This window comes from Oncorhynchus masou, chromosome 6, assembly GCF_036934945.1.
Source record: "Oncorhynchus masou masou isolate Uvic2021 chromosome 6, UVic_Omas_1.1, whole genome shotgun sequence".
Taxonomy (NCBI): Eukaryota; Metazoa; Chordata; class Actinopteri; order Salmoniformes; family Salmonidae; genus Oncorhynchus; species Oncorhynchus masou.
The window spans coordinates 26606449-26630722 of record NC_088217.1 but is presented as its reverse complement, the minus strand read 5'-3'; the positions used below and the strand labels follow the sequence as shown (position 1 = coordinate 26630722).

At 43.2% G+C, this 24274-nt stretch overlaps 1 pseudogene; it reads right to left on the bottom strand.

Annotated features, from left to right (window-relative positions):
- The window catches only part of LOC135541766 (citron Rho-interacting kinase-like), a 59717-nt pseudogene extending 37766 nt beyond the window's left edge, over nt 1-21951 (bottom strand).
- Nucleotides 21952-24274: the final 2323 nt, after the last annotated feature.

Genomic DNA, 24274 nt, shown 5'->3' with positions numbered 1-24274 from the left:
TTGTGGCTTGTCACAGCAGGCGGGACATCCCAAGAGAAAGAAATGTGTGTGTATGCGTGCCATGGGGCAGCAAGCAGGGTATTCCCTGTGTGTGTGTGTGTGTGTGTGTGTGTGTGTGTGTGTGTGTGTGTGTGTGTGTGTGTGTGTGTGTGTGTATATGTATACGACTGTGTGTGTGTGTATGTGCCCACTCTGCCCTGTGTTCTGGGATAAGGGGGTAAGGAAGAGAGGGAAAGAGGAATGGAGGGGAGTCAGCGTATTAAGAGGAACTTTGTCCCTCATCTCTCACCAGGATCTTATCAGCCATCTGCTGGATCTGCTGGGATTTGGTCTGGATATCGTCCTTCAGCTTGTTCTCCCTCCGCTCCACCATCTCCAGACGCTTCACCTGGTTCTCCAGGGTCCTCTTGCCCTCCTGCAGGACACACAACGTTCAAGTTCATAATAATGCCCACAGGACAGTCAACGACACTGAAATACATGGATATTACAATGCAAACAATAAAACAAACAATCACAAATATGACTGTCTACTCTGTACCTCGGTCTCTCTGAGACGTCGTCGGAGGGTGTCGCTGGGGTCGGCCTTGCTTCGCAGGCGCTCCAGCTCCCGCTCCAGACGTTCTTTAGCCTGCCGGATGTTCTGCAACAGCTCTGTGGCTTCTGTGCTGGCTTTCACCGCCTGGGGGTCAAGGGCCAAATGAAACAGGGTGTGGAGACAACAAAGCCCCTTAGGCTTCATTAATTTTAATGTCAAGTTTTCCAACACAGAGCGAGCAAAGGTCATGACACAATGCAAATAGATGGCTTTTTATTTTTTTTGATTTAATCTTTATTTAACTAGGCAAGTCAGTTAAGAACAAATTCTTATTTTACAATATCGGCCTACACCGGCCAAACCTTCCCCTAAATCGGACGCCGCTGGGCCAAATGTGCGCCGCCCTATGGGACAACCGATCACGGCCGGTTGTGATACAACCCGGGATCAAACCAGGGTCTGTAGGGACGCCTCTAGCACCGAGATGCAGTGCCACTCGGGAGCATTTAGCCAAGAATAGTTTTTTTTAAATCACAACTGGTGTCAATTGTGAATGTCAATGACTCATTACATCAAAACTATTCAGCGCTTTGTACCTATTGGACCACAGTGATGACAGCTGATGACTAACTATTTGGGTCCATTAAAGGGATAGGTCAACCTTTTTTGGCAAATATCTAACAACATTTCTAATGATCAGTTCAAGCAATTCCCATAGTGTGTCTCGTCAGAAGAAAACAATAGAAAATGTACCTTTGAAAGTTTGTCTTGGAGTTCCTGGATTTTCACTTGCTGTTCAGCATTGGTCTGAAAAACAGTATGAAAGATTAGCCTGACTAATGTCAATGTGTGAAATTGATCTATTAATAATGGGAACCAATCTCTGCATGCTGAAGAAGGCAGAGGCCAAAACGCATCAGTGCAAGGCAATACATACATTTGTGATATTATCCCTTTCATTCCCTATGGACTTTACAAAACGAGGATTCAGAACCCAACCATTTTGAAGAGTATGGGTGAGCACATTGTCTATTATCTCCTCAGCAATACAGTTTATGCATGGACATGACATTAGGACATACCTTCTCCAGTTTGCAAAGAAGCTCCTCTACCTCGGTCTTCCCTTGCTCCTTCGCCTTGAGGAGACATGCAGACATGTTAGCATTCACAGTTCACAACAACTGTAGATTACTTTCAGTGGCAACACAGGAAAAACCATCCAAATGTCTGCCTCAAATCGACATCTTTCTAATTAGAGGTGTTCTCTGTGTAGGTGCTGATCCAGAGGAAACTATCCTCAACGCATTTAAAGTATTTGATCCTGAAGGAAAACGGGTCCTGAGGAAGGACTCACAAGTACCCTGTGTGTGTATGTAAACAGGTCTAGTAGATTATAGGTTAATGTAATCCTTAACAAATTGTTCTTGCTCTTCTTCAGTGTGACCGAGATACTGACGACACAAGCGGACAGATTTTCTCCTGAAGAGGTTCAAGCCCAACCAACATACCCTAAACACACTAAGCCATATACTGTATATACACACACACACACACACACACACACACACACACACACACACACACACACACACACACACACACACACACACACCTTTTGGATTCTCTGCTGGTAGTCCACAGCCTTCCTCTTGAGTTCCTCGCTAGTGTTCCGGGAGTCTCGAAGCTCTGACTCGTACAGGTCACTACGGCGCCGGGCGGCCGACAGGTCCTCTTCCAGCTGTCTGATAGTGACCTGCATTTCCTCCAGCTGGGCATGGTACTCCTGAAGCAGAAGGCAAAGGAAGAGACATAATATACAGTGTTGTGTTCGAGACCACCTAAAGCGAGACATAATCAAGACCGGAGCGAATCGAGTCAAGACCAAGACCTGGAGAGGGGGGTGAGACCGAGTCAAGACCGAGACCGGGAGAGGGGGGTGAGACCGAGTCAAGACCGAGACCGGGAGGGAGACTAGTGGTCCGAGACCAGAAAATGACAAAGGCTGTAAGACCATGACTGTAATTTTGTCAAAATCGTTACCACAATAAGAGTTCAAAATGTGCAGTATTTCTGTGTTCATATGGATCTTTTAAACATTCAGAATGGTGAAAAAAAATGCATGCTGAGGGAAAACAGAGCCACTCTACAAATGTTTACTAACCCAAACACAGTGGGGAACAATTAGAGCCTTCTACACTTTCATAGAAATTCTAAGGATTAATAAAATAATATATTTATGTTCTGATTTAATATGTTCAGTTTTTGTTAGAAAGGTTAACACTGAAGAGAAAAAAAGATCCAATCAGGATTTTCCATTTGTGGTCTCTGGAAAGATACATTTAGCAAGCAAAGTCAGCCATTGCCGAGCAGGCCATCAGAAGCTTGATGGAATGCATCTGCCATTCAAATGTATTAGGACAACATTTTGGAGTGACAGAAGAATCAACCAATCACATTGACTTGTTAATGGTTTTTACAAAAATGACTGGAAACTTCTGTTTTCTTAACCTCTTACATCTATGGGGGCGCTATTTCATTTTTGGATGAAAAACGTTCCCGTTTTAAACAAGATATTTTGTCACAAAAAGATGCTCGACTATGCATATAATTGATACCATTTGAAAGAAAACACTCTGACGTGTCCAGAAATACCAAGATATTCTCTGTGCGTGCCCTAGAACGTGAGCTTCAGGCAAAACCAAGATGAGATGGCATCCAGGAAATGACAAGGATTTTTGAGGCTCTGTTTTCCATTGTCTCCTTATATGGCTGTGAATGCGAGAGGAATGAGCCTGCCCTTTCTGTCGTTTCCCCAAGGTGTCTGCAGCATTGTGACGTATTTGTAGGCAGATCATTGGAAGATTGACCATAAGAGACCACATTTACCACGTGTCCGCCCGGTGTCCTGCGCCGAAATTGGTGCGCAAAAGTCACCTGCCAGTATTTTTCCATGCGATACAGAGAGGAAAGCAAGCTTCCACGAACTGCATATCAATGAAGAGATATGTGAAAAAACACCTTGAGGATTGATTCCAAACAACGTTTGCCATGTTTCGGTCGATATTATGTAGTTAATCCGGAAAAAGTTTGACGTTGTAGGTGACTGAATTTTCGGTTCGTTTCGGTAGCCAGACGCAATGTAGAAAACGGAACGATTTCTCCTACACACAGACGCTTTCTGGAAAAACTGCGCATTTGGTATGTAACTGAGAGTCTCCTCATTGAAAACATCAGAAGCTCTTCAAAGGTAAATGTTTTTATTTATTTGGTTATCTGGTTTTTGTGAAAATGTTGCGTGCTAAATGCTACTCAAAATGCTATGCTAGCTTTGCATACTCTTACAAAAATTAGTCAATTTCTATCGTTCAAAAGCATATTTTGAAAATCTGAGATGACAGTGTTGTTAAGAAAAGGCTAAGCTTGAGAGCAGACGCATTATTTTCATTTTATTTGCGATTTTCAGAAATCGTTAACGTTGCGTTATGCTAATGAGCCTGAGGCTTTAGTCACAAACCCGGATCCGGGATGGGGAGTTTCAAGAAGTTAAAGGCCAACCGGTCACTGTCTGATAGTGAGCAGTTCTTTTCCCAAGTTCTAGCTAGCTTTTGTTGTAGGTTAGTTTGCAGCGGCTGCAGCAGGTGTTATTGAGGAGGATGTTATTGCTAGTTTGTTAGCTTCTCCCTTTTCAAGAATAACTTTCAACAAGAAGTTAACCTGTTGAAACTCTAGGGGTGCAATTTCATTTTTGGATGAAAAACGTTCCCATTTTAAACAAGATATTTTGTCACAAAAAGATGCTCGACTATGCATATAATTGATAGCTTTCGAAAGAAAACACTCTGACGTGTCCAGAACTGCAAAGATATTTTCTGTGCGTGCCCTAGAACGTGAGCTTCAGGCAAAACCAAGATGAGACGGCATCCAGGAAATGAGCAGGATTTTTGAGGCTCTGTTTTCCATTGTCTCCTTATATGGCTGTGAATGCGAGAGGAGTAAGTCTGCCCTTTCTGTCGTTTCCCCAAGGTGTCTGCAGCATTGTGACGTATTTCTAGGCATATCATTGGAAGATTGACCATAAGAGACCACATTTACCAGGTGTCCGCCCGGTGTCCTGCGCCGAAATTGGTGCGCAAAAGTCAGCGGCAAGTATTTTTCCACAGAATTCAGAGGAGAATGCAGGCTTCCACGAACGATATATCAATGAAGAGATATGTGAAAAAACACCTTGAGGATTGATTCCAAACAACGTTTGCCATGTTTCGGTCGATATTATGGAGTTAATTCGGAAAAAGTTTGACGTTGTAGGTGACTGAATTTTCGGTTCGTTTCGGTAGCCAAATGTGATGTACAAAACGGAACGATTTCTCCTACACACAGACGCTTTCAGGAAAAACTGCGCATTTGGTATGTAACTGAGAGTCTCCTCATTGAAAACATCCAAAGCTCTTCAAAGGTAAATGATTTTATTTATTTGGTTATCTGGTTTTTGTGAAAATGTTGCGTGCTAAATGCTACTCAAAATGCTAAGCTAGCTTAGCATACTCTTACACAAATTAGTCAATTGCTATGGTTCAAAAGCATATTTTGAAAATCTGAGATGACAGTGTTGTTAAGAAAAGGCTAAGCTTGAGAGCAGGCGCATTATTTTCATTTTATTTGCGATTTTCAGAAATCGTTAACGTTGTGTTATGCTAATGAGCCTGAGGCTTTAGTCACGATCCCGGATCCGGGATGGGGAGATTCAAGAGTTAAGTTTCAAATGATAATCATTTGGTGGATGGAACTGTGTTTTTTAACTTAATAACTTGTGTGAAACATTGTTGCATTTAAACCTTAGATCAGTGGTTACTTTGTGTGTTAAACGGGAAATGTTTTTTGCAATGCGTTGTAATAGTGGTACATTTCGATTGGGAAATGCTTTGCCTAATGGTTGTTTTGTATTCTTATGATTGGGCCCTACTGGCTTATTATGTCCGAGTGAATGTACTGCTGTCTTTCAAATCGGCCCTATGCAGTGTTGTAGTGGGGCCTGTGTGAAGGAAAGGAGCCCTGCGGGAAAAATTCTATATTTTCCTATAGATTTTTTCAGATCTTCACACTGATGTCCACAACAATGCTTAAACCACATCAGGAGACCATTTTTGAGGTCTGGGAAAACATATTTTTGGAGGGTGTAGTTGCCTTTTAATTAAATTGAGCAAAACAAATGCCCTCCCCATTGATAAGAGTCTGCATTATATAATTCTGTCAGGTAGGCCTACATTGCAGTCAACATTTAATTGGGAAGGTTTTTGCAGAAAGCCTTTAGAAATGTTCATGCAAACAGTCATGATGACTGAATTGCACGTCGCAAAGACTAAGGACCAAACTTGTTCAATCCCTGGTTTGCATACCCATTGTTGCCTTAGTTAGCATTTACTGGTAGATACTTTTGTCTAATATAGTGTATGTGGACACCCCTTCAAATTAGTGGATTCTGCTATTTCAGTCACACCTGTTGCTGGCAGCTGTATAAAATTGAGCACACAGCCATGCAATCGCCATATGCAAACATTGGCAGTAGAATGGTCTTACTGAAGATCTCAGTGACTTTCAATGTGGCACCATCATAGGATGCCACCTTTCCAACAAGTCAGTCAGTCAAAATCTCTACCCTGCTACAGCTCAACAGTAGGTGCTGTTATTGTGAAGTGGAAACATCTAGGAGCAGCAACGGCTCAGCTGCGAAGTGGTAGGGCACACAAGCTCACAGAACGGAACCACCGAGTGCTGAAGCGCGTAAAAATCATCTGTCCTCGGTTGCAGCAATCACTACCACGTTCCAAACTGCCTCTGGAAGCAATGTCAGCACAATAACCGTTTGTCGAAAGCTTTATGACATGGGTTTCCATGGCTGAGCAGCCGCACACAAGCCTAAGTTCACCATTTGCAATGCCAAGCATCGCCTGGAGTGGTGTAAAGCTCACCGCCATTGGACTCTGGAGCAGTGGAAATGCATTCTCTGGAGTGATGAATCATGCTTCAAAATCTGGCGGTCCGACGTCAAATCTGGGTTTGGCGGATGCCAGAAGAATGCTACCTGCCCAAATGCGTAGTGCCAGCTGTAAAGTTTGGTGGGGGAGGAATAATTGTATGGGGCTGTTTCTCATGGTTTTGGCTAAACCCCTTAGTTCAAGTGAAGGGAAATCTTAACGCTATAGGATACAATTACATTCTAGACGATTCTGTGCTTCTAACTTTGTGGCAACAGTTTGGGGAAGGCCCTTTCCTCTTTCTGCATGACAATGCCCCCGTGCACAAAGCGAGGTCCATACAGAAATGTTTTGTCGAGATTGGTGTGGAAGAACTTGACTGGCCTGCACAGAGCCCTGACCTCAACCCCATGGGATGAATTGGAACGCCGAATGCGAGCCAGACCTAATTGCCCGACCTCACTAATGCTCTTGTAGCTGAATTGAAGCAAGTCCCCACAACAATGTTCCAACATCTAGTGGAAAACCTTCCCAGAAGAGTGGAAGCTGTTGTAGCAGCAAATAGGGGACAAACTTCATATTAATGCCCGTGATTTTGGAATGAGATGTTCTTCGAGCAGGTGTCCACATACTTTTGATTGTGTAGTGTATCATAAGTAGAAATACCAACCAGCTACCGATGTCATTCTTCTGTGAGCTGCTCCATGTGACAACCAGTTGAGAGCTACACGCTCTTGCTGCCTGCAGATAATATAATGCTGAAACTAGGCTGTGTGTGCTGTGCGCATGTGAATATATTTGACGTGTTTTGCGAATGTGTAGGCTACTTCATGCATGATTTCGCTATTGTACTACATCCTTAATATGTCGTATACCTCCACTACACTACTTTGATACACAACAGAAGGGATTAAGAAGTGAGTATACGCAATGCCCACTGAAAAAAAGTGTGTATCGGGCATATACCTGTGTATAGCCACTAGCCCTTTTGTGTTTTACAAAAAGTTCACTCTCCTACATGATTTCTGGAATTACGGTTGCTGTCCTTTTATCATCAAGAGCCGGTCACACACTGAAGGCCTATGTCCAATAGGTTCACCAACATGTCTATAATAGATCTAAAGACTTTTGTAACAATTTCCCCGTCTCCCCTTACTAATAGTGAGCACACAACTTTCTGAATGGAAGCTGATAATTGAGTTCCTTACTCCTCTGGTCTGGTTACAAGTCCTCACTGTCCGAGACCAAGTAGAAATGTATCTGACACTAGAGACTCAATATGTGGTCTCAGGATCGGACATCTTGAGAACTACAAAACTGTTGATACAGTGCATTTGGAAAGTATTCAGACCGCTTTACTTTTTCCTAATTTTGTTTCACTACAGCCTTATGCTAAAATGTATTAAATAAAAAACTCTGAAATCTACAAACACAATAACCCATAATGACAAAGCGAAAACAGGTTTTTCATATTTTTTTGCTAATTTATAAAAAATAAAAACAAATCTTGTTTTCATAAATATTCAGACACTTTGCTATGAGACTGTCCGGTTTCCATTGATCATCCGTGAGACATTTCTACAAGTTGATTGGAGTCCACCTGTGGTAAATTAAATTAATTGGACATTATTTTGGAAAGACACACACCTGTCTATATAAGGTCCTACAGTTGACAGTACATGTCGGATCAAAAACCAAGCCATGAGGTCGAAGGAATTGTCCGTAGAGCTCCGATTCAGGATTGTGTCGAGGCACAGATCTGGGGAAAGGTACCAAAACATTTCTAGAGCATTGAAGGTCCCCAAGAACTCAGTGGCCTCCATTATTCTTAAATGGAAGAAGTTTGGAACCACCAAGACTCTTCCTCGAGCTGGCTGCCTGGCCAAACTGAGCAATTGGGGGAGAAGTGCCTTGGTCAGAGAGATGACCAAGAACCTGATGGTCATTCTGACAGAGCTTTAGAGTTCCTCTGTGGAGATGGGAGAACCTTCCAGAAGGACAACCATCTCTGCAGCACTCCACCAATCAGGCCTTTATGGTAGAGTGGAAGCCACTCCTCAGTAAAAGGCACATTACAGCCCGCTTGGAGTTTGCCAAAAGGCACCTAAAGACTCTGACCATGAGAAACCAGATTCTCTGGTCTGATGAAACCAAGATTGAAGTCTTTGGCCTGAATGTCAAGTGTCACATCTGGAGAAAACCTGGCACCATCCCTATTGTGAAGCATGGTGGTTGCAGCATCATGCTGTGGGGATGTTTTTCAGCGGTAGGGACTGGGAGACGAGTCAGGATCGAGGGAAAGATGAACAGAGCAAAGTACAGAGAGATCCTTGATGAAAACCTTCTCCATAGCACTCAGGACCTCCGACTGGGGCTAATGTTCACTTTCCAACAGGACAACGACCCTAAGCACACAGACAAGACAACGCAAGAGTGGCTTCGGAACAAGTCTCTGAATATCTTTGAGTGGCCCAGCCAGAGCCTGGTCTTGATCGAACGTCTCTGGAGAAACCTGAAAATAGCTGTGCAGTGATGCCTGAGAGCTAATTTTAAATTATGAAACATTACGAGCTACTCATACATTTTACCCTAGTTTTCAAATAGGCTCTCTTTGTATTTTTCTGAATTCTGTTTTTCCTGGTTTGGAATTTTTCAGTAAAGAAACAATACAATTGGATGTTCTGAGTCCATGTCCATGCTTAGATCAGAAATGGAAAACCATTTTAAAGGGCTGAAAAAAAATCTCTCTCTCACAAATTGAATGAGACATGCAGGGGCAACGTTGCTGGAAATTATTTGGGAGACTGTGGTACATTTAACTTTTAATGCCAATGTTGAATTGACTGGATAGTAGCCGGGAGCTTGAGGTGTCTTATACTTGTGATATTTTGTCATGACATTTTGCGATGGAACACATGAAAAATACATACACTTTCAGAATTGTTTGGTGAGCTACTCATAGGTGGGCTGTGATAGACCTGCTGGAGATCCCTGCTATAATGACATCCAGCCTTCAGGATGGCAAACCGCTTCCTTATAATCATTATAAGCCAAGGCTTTTGACTCTGGCTTTCGACTCTGTCAATCACAACATTCTTATTGGCAGACCCAACAGCCTTGGTTTCTCAAATGATTGCCTCGCCTGGTTTACCAACTACTTCTCTGATAGATTTCAGTGTGTCAAATCGGAGGGCCTGTTGTCTGGACCTCTGACAGTCTCTATGGGTGTGCCACAGCCGACTCTCTTTTCTGTATACATCAATGATGTTGCTCTTGCTGCTGGTGATTCTCTGATCCACCTCTACGCAGACGTAACCATTCTGTATACTTCTGGCCTCTCCTTGGACACTGTGTTAACTAACCTCCAGACGAGCTTCAATGCCATACAACTCTCCTTCCGTGGCCTCCAACTGCTCTTAAACGCAAGTAAAACTAAATGCATGCTTTTCAGTCGATCGCTGCCCGCACCTGCTCGCCCGTCCAGCATCACTACTCTGGACGGCTCTGACTTAGAATACGTGGACAACTACTAATACCTGGGTGTCTGGTTAGACTGTAAACTCTCCTTCCAGACTCACATTAAGCATCTCCAATCCAAAATGAGATCTAGAATCGGCTTCCTATATCGCATCAAAGCATCCTTCACTCATGCTGCCAAACATACCCTCGTAAAACTGACCATCCTTCCGATCCTCGACTTTGGTGGTGTCATCTATAAAATAGCCTCCAACACTCTACTCAACAAACTGGATGCAGTCTATCACAGTGCCATCCGTTTTGCCACCAAAGCCCCATACACTTAACCACCATTGCGACCTGTACGCTCTCGTTGGTTGGCCCTCGCTTCATACTCGTCGCCAAACCCACTGGCTACAGGTTATCTACAAGTCTCTGCTAGGTAAAGCCCCGCCTTATCTCAGCTCACTGGTCACCATAGCAGCACCCACTCGTAGCACGCACTCCAGCAGGTATATCTCACTGGTCACCCCCAAAGCCAATTCCTCCTTTGGTCGTCTTTCCTTCCAGTACGCTTTTCCATTTATGATTCACCAACCCATTTCTAATTGATAATATCTGACCAGGGCTGGTTTGTTGTACTAACAGCTGTAGAATTAACTTCTCATTGAGACGGTGGGTTTATACGGCTTATTGTACTAACAGCTGTAGAATGAGCCTCTCATTGAGACGGTGGGTTTATACGGCTTATTGTACTAACAGCTGTAGAATGAGCCTCTCATTGAGACGGTGGGGTTAAACGGCTTATTGTACTAACAGCTGTAGAATGAGCTTCTCATTGAGACGGTGGGTTTATACGGCTTATTGTACTAACAGCTGTAGAATGAGCCTCTCATTGAGACGGTGGGGTTAAACGGCTTATTGTACTAACAGCTGTAGAATGAGCCTCTCATTGAGACGGTGGGGTTAAACGGCTTATTGTACTAACAGCTGTAGAATGAGCCACTCATTGAGACGGTGGGGTTAAACGGCTTGTACTATCAGCTGTAGAATGAGCCTCTCATTGAGACGGTGGGGTTAAACGGCTTATTGTACTAACAGCTGTAGAATGAGCCTCTCATTGAGACGGTGGGGTTAAACGGCTTATTGTACTAACAGCTGTAGAATGAGCCTCTCATTGAGACTGGGTTAAACGGCTTATTGTACTAACAGCTGTAGAATGAGCCTCTCATTGAGACGGTGGGGTTAAACGGTATTGTACTAACAGCTGTAGAATGAGCCTCTCATTGAGACGGTGGGGTTAAACGGCTTATTGTACTAACAGCTGTAGAATGAGCCTCTCATTGAGACGGTGGGTTAAACGGCTTATTGTACTAACAGCTGTAGAATGAGCCTCTCATTGAGACGGTGGGGTTAAACGGCTTATTGTACTAACAGCTGTAGAATGAGCCTCTCATTGAGACGGTGGGGTTAAACGGCTTATTGTACTAACAGCTGTAGAATGAGCCTCTCATTGAGACGGTGGGTTTATACGGCTTATTGTACTAACAGCTGTAGAATGAGCCTCTCTTTGAGACGGTGGGGTTAAACGGCTTATTGTACTAACAGCTGTAGAATGAGCTTCTCATTGAGACGGTGGGTTTATACGGCTTATTGTACTAACAGCTGTAGAATGAGCCTCTCATTGAGACGGTGGGGTTAAACGGCTTATTGTACTAACAGCTGTAGAATGAGCTTCTCATTGAGACGGTGGGTTTATACGGCTTATTGTACTAACAGCTGTAGAATTAGCTTCTCATTGAGACGGTGGGGTTAAACGGCTTATTGTACTAACAGCTGTAGAATGAGCCTCTCATTGAGACGGTGGGGTTAAACGGCTTATTGTACTAACAGCTGTAGAATGAGCCTCTCATTGAGACGGTGGGGTTAAACGGCTTATTGTACTAACAGCTGTAGAATTAGCTTCTCATTGAGACGGTGGGGTTATACGGCTTATTGTACTAACAGCTGTAGAATTAGCTTCTCATTGAGACGGTGGGGTTAAACGGCTTATTGTACTAACAGCTGTAGAATGAGCCTCTCATTGAGACGGTGGGGTTAAACGGCTTATTGTACTAACAGCTGTAGAATGAGCCTCTCATTGAGACGGTGGGGTTAAACGGCTTATTGTACTAACAGCTGTAGAATGAGCCTCTCATTGAGACGGTGGGGTTAAACGGCTTATTGTACTAACAGCTGTAGAATGAGCCTCTCTTTGAGACGGTGGGGTTAAACGGCTTATTGTACTAACAGCTGTAGAATGAGCTTCTCATTGAGACGGTGGGGTTAAACGGCTTATTGTACTAACAGCTGTAGAATGAGCCTCTCATTGAGACGGTGGGGTTAAACGGCTTATTGTACTAACAGCTGTAGAATTAGCTTCTCATTGAGACGGTGGGGTTAAACGGCTTATTGTACTAACAGCTGTAGAATGAGCCTCTCATTGAGACGGTGGGGTTAAACGGCTTATTGTACTAACAGCTGTAGAATGAGCCTCTCATTGAGACGGTGGGGTTAAACGGCTTATTGTACTAACAGCTGTAGAATGAGCCTCTCATTGAGACGGTGGGTTTATACGGCTTATTGTACTAACAGCTGTAGAATGAGCTTCTCATTGAGACGGTGGGGTTAAACGGCTTATTGTACTAACAGCTGTAGAATGAGCCTCTCATTGAGACGGTGGGGTTAAACGGCTTATTGTACTAACAGCTGTAGAATGAGCTTCTCATTGAGACGGTGGGTTTATACGGCTTATTGTACTAACAGCTGTAGAATGAGCTTCTCATTGAGACGGTGGGGTTAAACGGCTTATTGTACTAACAGCTGTAGAATGAGCCTCTCATTGAGACGGTGGGGTTAAACGGCTTATTGTACTAACAGCTGTAGAATGAGCCTCTCATTGAGACGATGGGGTTAAACGGCTTATTGTACTAACAGCTGTAGAATGAGCTTCTCATTGAGACGGTGGGGTTATACGGCTTATTGTACTAACAGCTGTAGAATGAGCTTCTCATTGAGACGGTGGGGTTAAACGGCTTATTGTACTAACAGCTGTAGAATGAGCCTCTCATTGAGACGGTGGGGTTAAACGGCTTATTGTACTAACAGCTGTAGAATGAGCCTCTCATTGAGACGGTGGGGTTATACGGCTTATTGTACTAACAGCTGTAGAATGAGCCTCTCATTGAGACGGTGGGGTTAAACGGCTTATTGTACTAACAGCTGTAGAATGAGCCTCTCTTTGAGACGGTGGGGTTAAACGGCTTATTGTACTAACAGCTGTAGAATGAGCTTCTCATTGAGACGGTGGGTTTATACGGCTTATTGTACTAACAGCTGTAGAATGAGCCTCTCATTGAGACGGTGGGGTTAAACGGCTTATTGTACTAACAGCTGTAGAATTAGCTTCTCATTGAGACGGTGGGGTTAAACGGCTTATTGTACTAACAGCTGTAGAATGAGCCTCTCATTGAGACGGTAGGGGTTAAACGGCTTATTGTACTAACAGCTGTAGAATGAGCCTCTCATTGAGACGGTGGGGTTAAACGGCTTATTGTACTAACAGCTGTAGAATGAGCCTCTCATTGAGACGGTGTGTTTATACGGCTTATTGTACTAACAGCTGTAGAATGAGCTTCTCATTGAGACGGTGGGGTTAAACGGCTTATTGTACTAACAGCTGTAGAATGAGCCTCTCATTGAGACGGTGGGGTTAAACGGCTTATTGTACTAACAGCTGTAGAATTAGCTTCTCATTGAGACGGTGGGGTTAAACGGCTTATTGTACTAACAGCTGTAGAATGAGCCTCTCATTGAGACGGTGGGTTTAAACGGCTTATTGTACTAACAGCAGCTTCTCATTGAGACGGTGGGGTTAGCTTATTGTACTAACAGCTGTAGAATGAGCCTCTCATTGAGACGGTGGGGTTAAACGGCTTATTGTACTAACAGCTGTAGAATGAGCCTCTCATTGAGACGGTGGGGTTAAACGGCTTATTGTACTAACAGCTGTAGAATGAGCCTCTCATTGAGACGGTGGGGTTAAACGGCTTATTGTACTAACAGCTGTAGAATGAGCTTCTCATTGAGACGGTGGGGTTAAACGGCTTATTGTACTAACAGCTGTAGAATGAGCCTCTCATTGAGACGGTGGGGTTAAACGGCTTATTGTACTAACAGCTGTAGAATGAGCCTCTCATTGAGACGGTGGGGTTAAACGGCTTATTGTACTAACAGCTGTAGAATGAGCCTCTCATTGAGACGGTGGGGTTAAACGGCTTATTGTACTAACAGCTGTAGAATGAGCTTCTCATTGAGCTTATTGGTGGGGTTAAACGGCTTATTGTACTAACAGCTGTAGAATGAGCTTCTCATTGAGATGGTGGGGTTAAACGGCTTATTGTACTAACAGCTGTAGAATGAGCTTCTCATTGAGATGGTGGGGTTAAACGGCTTATTGTACTAACAGCTGTAGAATGAGCTTCTCATTGAGACGGTGGGGTTAAACGGCTTATTGTACTAACAGCTGTAGAATGAGCTTCTCATTGAGACGGTGGGTTAAACGGCTTATTGTACTAACAGCTGTAGAATGAGCTTCTCATTGAGACGGTGGGTTAAACGGCTTATTGTACTAACAGCTGTAGAATGAGCTTCTCATTGAGACGGTGGGGTTAAACGGCTTATTGTACTAACAGCTGTAGAATTAGCTTCTCATTGAGACGGTGGGGTTAAACGGCTTATTGTACTAACAGCTGTAGAATGAGCCTCTCATTGAGACGGTGGGGTTAAACGGCTTATTGTACTAACAGTTGTAGAATGAGCCTCTCATTGAGACGGTGGGTTTATACGGCTTATTGTACTAACAGCTGTAGAATGAGCCTCTCATTGAGACGGTGGGGTTAAACGGCTTATTGTACTAACAGCTGTAGAATGAGCCTCTCATTGAGACGGTGGGGTTAAACGGCTTATTGTACTAACAGCTGTAGAATGAGCTTCTCATTGAGACGGTGGGGTTAAACGGCTTATTGTACTAACAGCTGTAGAATGAGCCTCTCATTGAGACGGTGGGGTTAAACGGCTTATTGTACTAACAGCTGTAGAATGAGCCTCTCATTGAGACGGTGGGGTTAAACGGCTTATTGTACTAACAGCTGTAGAATGAGCCTCTCATTGAGACGGTGGGGTTAAACGGCTTATTGTACTAACAGCTGTAGAATGAGCCTCTCATTGAGACGGTGGGGTTAAACGGCTTATTGTACTAACAGCTGTAGAATGAGCCTCTCATTGAGACGGTGGGGTTAAACGGCTTATTGTACTAACAGCTGTAGAATGAGCCTCTCATTGAGACGGTGGGGTTAAACGGCTTATTGTACTAACAGCTGTAGAATGAGCCTCTCATTGAGACGGTGGGGTTAAACGGCTTATTGTACTAACAGCTGTAGAATGAGCCTCTCATTGAGACGGTGGGGTTAAACGGCTTATTGTACTAACAGCTGTAGAATGAGCCTCTCATTGAGACGGTGGGTTTATACGGCTTATTGTACTAACAGCTGTAGAATGAGCCTCTCATTGAGACGGTGGGGTTAAACGGCTTATTGTACTAACAGCTGTAGAATGAGCCTCTCATTGAGACGGTGGGGTTAAACGGCTTATTGTACTAACAGCTGTAGAATGAGCTTCTCATTGAGACGGTGGGGTTAAACGGCTTATTGTACTAACAGCTGTAGAATTAGCTTCTCATTGAGACGGTGGGGTTAAACGGCTTATTGTACTAACAGCTGTAGAATGAGCTTCTCATTGAGACGGTGGGGTTATACGGCTTATTGTACTAACAGCTGTAGAATGAGCCTCTCATTGAGACGGTGGGGTTAAACGGCTTATTGTACTAACAGCTGTAGAATGAGCCTCTCTTTGAGACGGTGGGGTTAAACGGCTTATTGTACTAACAGCTGTAGAATGAGCCTCTCATTGAGACGGTGGGTTTATACGGCTTATTGTACTAACAGCTGTAGAATGAGCCTCTCATTGAGACGGTGGGGTTAAACGGCTTATTGTACTAACAGCTGTAGAATGAGCCTCTCATTGAGACGGTGGGGTTAAACGGCTTATTGTACTAACAGCTGTAGAATGAGCTTCTCATTGAGACGGTGGGGTTAAACGGCTTATTGTACTAACAGCTGTAGAATGAGCCTCTCATTGAGACGGTGGGGTTAAACGGCTTATTGTACTAACAGCTGTAGAATGAGCCTCTCATTGAGACGGTGGGGTTAAACGGCTTATTGTACTAACAGCTGTAGAATGAGCCTCTCATTGAGACGGTGGGGTTAAACGGCTTATTGTACTAACAGCTGTAGAATGAGCCTCTCATTGAGACGGTGGGGTTAAACGGCTTATTGTACTAACAGCTGTAGAATGAGCCTCGCATTGAGACGGTGGGGTTAAACGGCTTATTGTACTAACAGCTGTAGAATGAGCCTCTCATTGAGACGGTGGGGTTAAACGGCTTATTGTACTAACAGCTGTAGAATGAGCTTCTCATTGAGACGGTGGGGTTAATCGGCTTATTGTACTAACAGCTGTAGAATTAGCTTCTCATTGAGACGGTGGGGTTAAACGGCTTATTGTACTAACAGCTGTAGAATGAGCTTCTCATTGAGACGGTGGGTTAAACGGCTTATTGTACTAACAGCTGTAGAATGAGCCTCTCATTGAGACGGTGGGGTTAAACGGCTTATTGTACTAACAGCTGTAGAATGAGCCTCTCATTGAGACGGTGGGTTAAACGGCTTATTGTACTAACAGCTGTAGAATGAGCCTCTCATTGAGACGGTGGGGTTAAACGGCTTATTGTACTAACAGCTGTAGAATGAGCCTCTCATTGAGACGGTGGGTTTATACGGCTTATTGTACTAACAGCTGTAGAATGAGCCTCTCATTGAGACGGTGGGGTTAAACGGCTTATTGTACTAACAGCTGTAGAATGAGCCTCTCATTGAGACGGTGGGGTTAAACGGCTTATTGTACTAACAGCTGTAGAATGAGCCTCTCATTGAGACGGTGGGTTTATACGGCTTATTGTACTAACAGCTGTAGAATGAGCCTCTCATTGAGACGGTGGGGTTAAACGGCTTATTGTACTAACAGCTGTAGAATGAGCCTCTCATTGAGACGGTGGGTTTGACGGCTTATTGTACTAACAGCTGTAGAATGAGCCTCTCATTGAGACGGTGGGGTTAAACGGCTTATTGTACTAACAGCTGTAGAATGAGCCTCTCATTGAGACGGTGGGTTAAACGGCTTATTGTACTAACAGCTGTAGAATGAGCCTCTCATTGAGACGGTGGGGTTAAACGGCTTATTGTACTAACAGCTGTAGAATGAGCCTCTCATTGAGACGGTGGGGTTAAACGGCTTATTGTACTAACAGCTGTAGAATGAGCCTGTCTTTGAGACGGTGGGGTTAACCTCTTATTGTACTAACAGCTTTCATTTTGGAATGAGCGTTCCCGTTTTGAACAAGATATTTTGTCACAAAAAGATGCTCGACTATGCATATAATTGCTACTGTTCGAAAGAAAACAGCTGTCCAGAAATACAAATATCTTCTCTGTGCGTGCCCTTTACCGTGAGCTTCAGGCAAAACCAAGATGACTTGGCATCCAGGAAGCTGACAAGGATTTTTGAGGCTCTGTCTTTCATGATCTCCTTATATGGCTGTGAGACGGTCTGGGTTTCCCCAAGGTGTCTGCAGCATTATTGTACTAGGCAGAGCTGGAAGATTGAATAAGAGCATTTACCACGTGTCCGCCGGTGTCCTGAGACAAAAGTCACCTGCCAGTATTTTCCATGGGGGAGAAGTTAACTGCATGTCAATGAAGAGATATGTGAAAAAACACCTTGAGGATTGATTCCAAACAACGTTTGCCATGTCGATATTATGTAGTTAATCCGGAAAAAGTTTCACGTTGTAGGTGACTGCATTTTCGGTTCGTTTCGGTAGCCAGGCGCAATGTAGAAAATGAGCGATTTCTCCTACACACAGACGCTTTCAGGAAACACTGCGCATTTGGTATGTGGCTGGGAGTCTCCTCATTGAAAACATCAGAAGCTCTTCAAAGGTAAATGATTTTATTTATTTGGTTATCTGGCTTTTGTGAAAATGTTGCGTGCTACATGCTACACAAAATTGCATACTCTTACACAAATTAGTCAATTTCTATGGTTCAAAAGCATATTTTGAAAATCTGAGATGACAGTGTTGTTAAGAAAAGGCTAAGCTTGAGAGCAAACGCATTATTTTAATTTTATTTGCGATTTTCAGAAATCGTTAACGTTGCGTTATGCTAACAGCCTGAGGCTTAGTCACAATCCCGGATCCGGGATGGGGAGTTTCAAGAGGTTAAACGGCTTATTGTACTAACAGCTGTAGAATGAGCCTCTCATTGAGACGGTGGGGTTAAACGGCTTATTGTACTAACAGCTGTAGAATGAGCCTCTCTTTGAGACGGTGGGGTTAAACGGCTTATTGTACTAACAGCTGTAGAATGAGCTTCTCATTGAGACGGTGGGGTTAAACGGCTTATTGTACTAACAGCTGTAGAATGAGCCTCTCATTGAGACGGTGGGGTTAAACGGCTTATTGTACTAACAGCTGTAGAATGAGCCTCTCTTTGAGACGGTGGGGTTAAACGGCTTATTGTACTAACAGCTGTAGAATGAGCCTCTCATTGAGACGGTGGGGTTAAACGGCTTATTGTACTAACAGCTGTAGAATGAGCCTCTCATTGAGACGATGTGTTTATACGGCTTATTGTACTAACAAGAATGAGCCTCTCATTGAGACAGTGGGGTTAAACGGCTTATTGTACTAACAGCTGTAGAATGAGCTTCTCATTGAGACGGTGGGTTTATACGGCTTATTGTACTAACAGCTGTAGAATGAGCCTCTCATTGAGACGGTGGGGTTAAACGGCTTATTGTACTAACAGCTGTAGAATGAGCCTCTCATTGAGACGGTGGGGTTAAACGGCTTATTGTACTAACAGCTGTAGAATGAGCCTCTCATTGAGACGGTGGGGTTAAACGGCTTATTGTACTAACAGCTGTAGAATGAGCTTCTCATTGAGACGGTGGGGTTAAACGGCTTATTGTACTAACAGCTGTAGAATGAGCCTCTCATTGAGACGGTGGGGTTAAACGGCTTATTGTACTATCAGCTGTAGAATGAGCCTCTCTTTGAGACGGTGGGGTTAAACGGCTTATTGTACTAACAGCTGTAGAATGAGCCTCTCATTGAGACGGTGGGGTTAAACGGCTTATTGTACTAACAGCTGTAGAATGAGCCTTTCATTGAGACGGTGGGGTTAAACGGCTTATTGTACTAACAGCTGTAGAATGAGCTTCTCATTGAGACGGTGGGTTTATACGGCTTATTGTACTAACAGCTGTAGAATGAGCCTTTCATTGAGACGGTGGGGTTAAACGGCTTATTGTACTAACAGCTGTAGAATGAGCCTCTCATTGAGACGGTGGGGTTAAACGGCTTATTGTACTAACAGCTGTAGAATGAGCCTCTCATTGAGACGGTGGGGTTAAACGGCTTATTGTACTAACAGCTGTAGAATGAGCCTCTCATTGAGACGGTGGGGTTAAACGGCTTATTGTACTAACAGCTGTAGAATGAGCCTCTCATTGAGACGGTGGGGTTAAACGGCTTATTGTACTAACAGCTGTAGAATGAGCCTCTCATTGAGACGGTGGGGTTAAACGGCTTATTGTACTAACAGCTGTAGAATGAGCCTCTCATTGAGACGGTGGGGTTAAACGGCTTATTGTACTAACAGCTGTAGAATGAGCCTCTCATTGAGACGGTGGGGTTAAACGGCTTATTGTACTAACAGCTGTAGAATGAGCCTCTCATTGAGACGGTGGGGTTAAACGGCTTATTGTACTAACAGCTGTAGAATGAGCCTCTCATTGTGACGGTGGGGTTAAACGGCTTATTGTACTAACAGCTGTAGAATGAGCCTTTCTGCTGCTGGACAGTATATGATGATGAATCACAGACAAAAAGCCTGATCCCTGCTAAGCCTGATCCCTATGGTGGGTGTGGAACTCTCCCTCTCATACTGCTTACTGCCACAGAGGCCATCATCCACTGGCTCCTAGATGTCCTACCACAGAGATTCACACCAGACCAGAGAGTTAGACTGCAGAGCTACGCCAGGCTAGTTTCTACAAAGGATTGTGTGTGTGTCCTTGTGTCTATGTTTGAAGGGTCACAGAATTGAGTTATAAGAAAGATAAATACTGTTGCGAGAGGAATTGGTAATGAATGCAATATACTGCATTAAAGTGTATATGCATTGCAAATGTGAAAGAGTTTCCTGTATGATGGATGTTCCAATGATGAACTTATAATGCATAATATGAGGCAGAGATGGAAGAGCAGAACAGTAACACTGGACTGGCTAGGCCTAGGCTACACAATGAACTAAAATGGTTCTCATCAACCATTCAGTGATTTCAGGAGTCCTGATCATAGATATACATCATTGGTTCTTACTAGAGTGAATTTGATTTGTTCTGGATTTGGGAACGTCTACAAAATGGTGTTTCCTTAAGACATTTCCCCTTGTTAGATGTTATTCTAGAGTTTTGGACACAACCTTAGTTTGTGTTACAACTCAAACGCAGAGGGTTAGTTAGTAGGTTTGGTGCCGAATGTATCAAGTGTCTCAGAGTAGGTGCTGATTTCGGATCCGTCTAGCCTTTTACGTCATACAGATAGGCTAAGATGGATGGACAGAGGGGTCTGATCCTAGATCAGAACTCATACTCTGAGATGCTTGATGCATGCGACCCTTGGTGTGAGTAAGCATGATGTTCACCGTAGGGGAGTATAATTCTACCTGTTCCTTGATCTCCTGCATCTTGTTGCTCTGCTCTCTGATGTCATGCAGCAGCTGCAGAGCCTTGTCATCCTCCTGAGACACCTCCACACGGGCTGCCTCCAGGCTGCGCTTTAAGCTCTGTTCAAATGCATATATCACACACACATACATGCATGCACAAAAAACACACAAAACACATGCACACGTGTCACTTTGTAATTGAATCACAATGCATTAAAATATATCACCTCAACATGCAACATTGATGTAACAGTATACACGCTATAAGGTAGTCACACCGGACTCTGATGTACTGTATGTATAGATGTAGATAAGAAACCAACACACTGACATATTTTGAGATCATGCACTATAATAAGGTACTCACGCTGCACTCTGTGATGTAGGTGGCTAGGTCCTGCTCCAGGATGGTCCTCTGGGTCTCAGAGGCCTTAAGCTCCACATCCTTTTGGTGCAGAACTGACTCCAGGTCAGTCATCTTGCGCTGAAACCTAGAGATCTCCTGCTCCATCTAGGGCGTAAGCCACAAGAGACAGGGGAATATTGTACTGTCACTCAAATGTTTCTCAGAGTTGTATACAATTTTATCAAAGGAGAAGGGATATTGTCACTCAAAAGGTGCTTATATTTAAAGTTTGCCCTATATCACTGTCAATGTCACAAGATAGGGCAGGCGATATCTGGTAATCAATGCATAATTAATTAACTATTATTGATTGGTTTAAAAGCTGATTCTAGATAAGACTATATTGGTTATAGTTGCACTGAAATCAATACCCAGCTAGAGAGTCTGCCATGTGTGCTATGCTGTGCATCATCCACATTCTAACTCCACTACAATCTCCTAATTTCTCCGTGATTTTCAGTTAGTTATTAAAATAAAGATAAAATGCTCATTAACATGTGGCCCATTTCCAGGGGAAAAAGCAAAAAAAAAAAGAAGCTGCACATTACCTTGTGACATTTGTCTTGAGTTTCAACTAGTTCTTTGCTTTTTAATATGAAACTTTTTCTCCATGGAGTTGGTTTTGGCAGGAGAGTTGAGGCCTGAAGCCACTGGCCTAGGAAAAGACATAGGGGAGAACACATTTAATACACCATTCTTTAACAAAAATAAATACATTTTGAATTGAACGCAAAGGCCAATTTGTAAGTCGCTCTGGATAAGAGCGTCTGCTAAATGACTTAAATGTAAATGTAAATGTATGCTCCTTGAGTTTGACAAATATGTGTAATTCTTATTGGCACTCAATAGCTTATTTCATGACTGCCATTCAAGCTAAAAAATAATGCATTTATAATACCATTTCATTTAGCTTTGCTTCAAAGCAACTAGGCCTATTTCTTCTCTCAATATAATTTGGTAGAGCGTCTATCTATTCTAGATTATGTGAGTCAATCTGAAAAGTCAAGACCGAGTCAAAAGACATTGAATTTGAAGTCAACCCTCTAATGCTTAGAAGGTTCATTTGTGGTAATTAGATGACTGATTGAGAGGATTACGATATTAAAGGGAAGGTACAATAAATCCACCGCTTGATGTTGGAGGACGGAACTATCGACTTAAAAAAAGACTTTCTTCACTTGTTTTTTATCATAGGCTTCATTGTTTTGGGGCTTATGCTTTTGTTGTCATAGGACTAAACAAATGATGCCTAGACCTAACTCTTAAAAAATGAAGACTTATCTTGCTGTCATTCCTTCACCACTGCAGATCACAATATATCATAGAAATTAAGCGCTATGTGTAAGCTTAAATCTCACCGGGATCCATTTAGTTTTCTGGCCAGCTCTGATGGAAAACGTGCTTTTATAGATTCAATCAAAAAGCAATATGTTTGAACCATTTTGTATTTTCCCCGACTACTATAAAAAGATGTGAATGACATTAATGAATATTTGCATATGCATATAATATAGATTCCACTTTCACCAATATCTATCACAGAGAATCTTGTTTACATAACAACAAATGGTCTGTCAAATTATGAACTACAAACCATGAGAAAATAGTCAAATGTCTAAATAGAAATCTGCTGTGTAAACACAACAGCACATTTCCTAGAGTTATCAGTACCACCAACACATTAATACAGATTGAAACTGACTGATACATTGAAATGACAGAAATGGGTACATGCATCCACCAAAATCAGCACCAGTTTTCCTTGAGGGCGTACTGAGCGAGATATATCCCTCATCTCAATGCCCCTGGGAGAGAAGGAGGCTGGCGAACAGCGAACACACGATGGGTATTGCTGCCGGCATCACACTGTGCAGAGGTAATAGATGGATGGTCAGTGCTGGCTACATTGTCTAAGATAGCCAGAACTGATGGCTGGGCAGGTTCTGTGTGGTTACATGTTTGCACAGGTCAGCTACAGGAGATCCCATCTTCTCCAAGTCTGCTAAACAGATGTCTATTTGCATTTTGCAAATGACAAATTTGCATTTTCCCCTCACGAGCATTTTAATAAATTCTGCATAGGCAACACAAACTTCTATCTTGGTTGAGCTGCTTGTTTGTTATCATTAAAAGCAGAGCAAAAAAGAAAACCAAAAACAGATCACTGTTTGTTAGAGCTCTACAACACCTTGGGAGAGAAGAAAAATATGTGAATGTAAAAACAGGGAAGAGAGCGAGGGAGAGAGAAAGAAAGGGAGAACAATGGGGGTGGGGACAAATAACATCCCGGTTTCCATAGAAATACATTATTTTCACCAATCTGCATCCTTCCTTTCTCTTTCTCAATCTTGCTTTTTGTTTAGTATTTTTTTTGTCTTTTTGTCCTCCTGCTCCTCTGTATCTAGCAGCTTCTGCAATTAACCTGCCGCAGGGAACAGTTAGTGCTAGAAATGCAGCTGGTGCATTATTAGGGAATTAGCATTTAGCAAACCCCTAACTAGTTGAGTCAATTACCAACCAAACCACCCCACTGTCAAACTGGCAAAGCCGTTATACACCAAGGGGCAATAACAAAGACAGAGTCCTTTAATATGCACACAACTGGGGAGAAGAGGGAGAGTCTCCTCTACCTAACAGCAGTGCACGACATCGACACACTCACCGGAATACCAACCAGCTCTGTGAAGGTTCAATAATAGAAGAAAGCTACATTCTCCGACCACACAGCTCTGATCGGTCTGATCTCCACAGCAGTCAAAGAGATAGACAGATGCCAACAAACCACTGGCACTCCTCTTATTCTCGATCCCAACATGAATTTCTCAATCAGACAGCTGTGTTTCAATGGTAAAAACGGTCAGTTAGAATGCATGAAATTGGGGCTTGTCTCCAAGGAGACAGGAGAGAGGGGGGGAATCCCCTCATTCTGTCTGACAGCACATCGCCAACA